Raw genomic sequence first — 3,300 nt, 5'->3', positions numbered from 1 at the left:
TGAGATTTTTCTTAAGATGAGAGTCTATATATATAAAAATTTGTTGAAAAAAATCAAGTGAAGAAAGAAATCGATGATTGTAAAGAGTGCTCGATGTTTGATCTTTATTTATCAGGGGTAGTATGAGATAATTATGAATTTCGAGTGAAATGTATTAGACAAATAACGGTGGTATATTAATACAAGTTTAAAATATTACAGTTCTTCAAAAAGTTGAGAAATCAATAAGAAGGGATGAGTTTGAAATTTTAAATAATTTTGTTATAACAAGATCATGAGAAATAAAAGACATTATTGTAAGCTTGAGAATGACATGAAGAATGTATACTTTGAAATAGATATCTCAAACGACATAACCTAATTTTGAGGACGAAATTATTTTAAGGAGGGGAGAATGTAACGACCCAGAAAAAAAAAAAAAAAAAAAAAAAAAACAGAGGAATCGGGAGGAAGAAGACTCCCGTTGAGAGTCTTCTTCCCACCGTGAAAAGGAGTGGGGAATCCGAGTAAAAACCGGATTCCTCCTCTATAAAATTCCCTTTCCCCTTCCTTTAGGTTTTTATCACGGGATTTTGAGAGATTGAGGGATTTTTTTCAAAAAGATCCGCGGGTTCTTAGATGGAAAAGAAAAAGATTGCCGGAGTTCTTCTCGGCTGCCGGAGCTCGAGGTAAGCCCCTCCCCTTCTTCCTCTCCCTCTTTCCTTTCTCCCCTGGCCCAAAGCCTCGCCGTCGGCCACCGTCTTCGCCGGAAAATCCATGAACAAGAAATCCCCTGTTTTTCCGATCTCTTTTTGATTTTTGCCGGCCGAACCTTGTCGCCGGCCGTCCATTGCTCACCGCCGCCTCCACCTGTTGTCGGATCTCCGGCCAAGCCGTCGGAGCCCGAGCCATCGAGGGGGGGACCTCACGGTCCTCCCCTGTTTCAGCCAAGGGAGGCCGCGGGAAGAAAAGAAGAAAGGAAGAAGAAGAAGAAAAGAAAAAGAAAAGAAAAAGGAAAAAGAAAAAGAAAAGAAAAAAAAAGGAAAAAGAGAAAGAGAAAAAAAATAAAAATAAAAATAAAATAAAATAAAATAAAAAAGAAGAAGAAGGAGAGAATTTTCCTCTCTCTCCTTTCTCTCTTCTTTCTCTCTCTTTTCTCTCTCCTCTCTGTACCTTCTCTCTCTACATTTTCTCTCTCTAGATTCTCTCTCTAGACTTTTCTCTCTCTTTACGGATTTTGTCTCTCTAGGATCTTTTTTTTCTCTCTGATTGCATCATGAATCCTAGAATAAACTTGAAGATGAAAATAAGATGATCTGAGGTTGCTCCGAAATTCGTGCAGTAGATCTGATCCCAGTTCGATCCTATTCAAAATTTGTAACACTTGATTCATATTGAGTTACCCTGATAGGACCTCTGATGATCTCGATCATGAGTGCCTCATCGGAAGGATACGAAAGTTTCTCTCTCCACTTTCTCTCTCTACTTTCTCTCTCTAGAATTTTCTCTCTCTTCATGGATTTTCTCTCTCTAGAAGTCTTATGGATCAGTGGAGGATCCAGACACTTAGGTAAATCCTAATTTTGGTTAATCCTAAGAGAGATCCTAGATTTGTGTTATCAGATCGATTATCGATAATTTTCTCCATATATGTGATTTTTATATTGATCAGGGTTATGAAGAGATGATTGTCTGCATATGATATCGAGTGGAATATCTTGTTAGAGAAATTCATAAATCAAAGAAGAACATTGATTTCTGTGTTTGGATCAGTCACCGGTAAAGGTAAGAATCCCTGTACATGATCACTATTATGTATATGCTATTTTACTGTTGGTCTTGCATCGTTGGTTTTGCATCGTCGGATTTGAGATCGATGAATTTATTATACCTGAGATACTGTTATTTGATTTTGAGCATGAGTATGTTATGTCAATATATATGTATCAGAGATTGATGGCATGATTATATGGATATGACATATCTGAATTGATCATAATGCAAGACAGAATTGATTGATGAAATCAACACATAATGATTAAATGAAAAGAAAGAGATATATGGTATGGACTAGCCTTGTCATGTGGAACAGCCGGCCAGGAGCTTATGCCTGGGACAGCTCGCCAGGAGCTTATGCCTGGGACAGCCCCCACTGGCTTACAGGTGGATCAGCCGGCCAGGAGCTCATGCCTGGGACAGCCCGCCAGGAGCTTATACCTGGGACAGCCTCTCACGGGCTTTGGTACGTGGGACAGCCAGCCAGGAGCTCATCCTGGGACAGTCTTGAAAGACTTTTTAAAGTGGATTCGATTCGGATGATGACTGAGGTATAGACTTGGATAGTCCAGAGCCAGAAAGAAAATGTTAAAATCATATGATTATGAAAGGAGAAATGAAAGATAAGATATGAAACAATTGTTGAACAAAAGTGTTTCACCGGTTAACATATGATGATGCATCTATTTTGACAAGACAGAAAATTTACGAATGTTTGCATTATTCTGGACATTGAACATGAGATTTTATATTTTATTGCTTATCCTTATTTTCAGACTATATTACTATATCAGTGTGATATGGGAATTCTTACTGGGCTGTAAAGCTCACACCCCTTCATCTTTTTTTTTTTTTCTCAGAGTTGCAGGATGACTTAGATTGGCTATGGTTTGGATTTACGGGTGAGCAGAAGGATAAATAGAGTGTCATAGTATCTGATCAGAGAATTGAAGGAATGTTAATTGTAATTATACAAAATTTTATGAATTATTATTGAAATTAATTGTTATGGATGTTAAGGTTGTAATGATTTATTTTGGCCTTGCATATTCTTTAGGGCTTGCTCTAAGGAGTGTGCGGCCATCACGTATCCGACCCGGGTGTTGGGTTCGGGGCGTGACAATTCTTTTTTGAGATAGTCCCAGATATCTTTTGCAGACTCCAGGTTCATAATCCTTGTAAATATTGTGCGAGACACAGCAGAGAATAGATAGGCTTTAGCTTTGGACTTCCTTGTCTTCCTTTCTTTGTGGATCTTCGTTGAGCCATTGTAGGATTTTCAGGCAATGGAGGAATGTGATAATCTTCATCTATTGCCTCTCAGAGATCCAATGCATCAAGATGGACTGTCATTTTGATAGCCCATGCTTAATAATTTTCACCATCAAAAATTGGTAGCGTAGTAGATGAGAAAGTTGTTTCTGTTTCCATTGTTTCTGGTCTAAAATTTTGGTCTGTGTTTGTGGACTCACTCAACTCACAGATCCCTCAAGATGATAAGCTCTGATACCAATTTATTGTTTTCAGGCACAAAACAAAGTATAG

General features: G+C 38.2%; 1 long non-coding RNA gene across 1 annotated transcript; it reads left to right on the top strand.

The window, feature by feature from the left end:
- The first annotated feature begins 420 nt into the window (after window positions 1-420).
- LOC140854791 (uncharacterized) lies at window positions 421-2,871 on the top strand. The gene is made up of 3 exons (XR_012137930.1): window positions 421-668; window positions 1,652-1,764; window positions 2,616-2,871. It is a non-coding gene; the product is annotated as an uncharacterized lncRNA (long non-coding RNA).
- The last annotated feature ends 429 nt before the right edge of the window (window positions 2,872-3,300 follow it).

This window comes from Elaeis guineensis, chromosome 1 (assembly GCF_000442705.2).
Source record: "Elaeis guineensis isolate ETL-2024a chromosome 1, EG11, whole genome shotgun sequence".
NCBI lineage: Eukaryota > Viridiplantae > Streptophyta > Magnoliopsida > Arecales > Arecaceae > Elaeis > Elaeis guineensis.
Note: the sequence above shows the minus strand (reverse complement) of the source record. Positions and strands in the feature narration are given on the sequence as shown.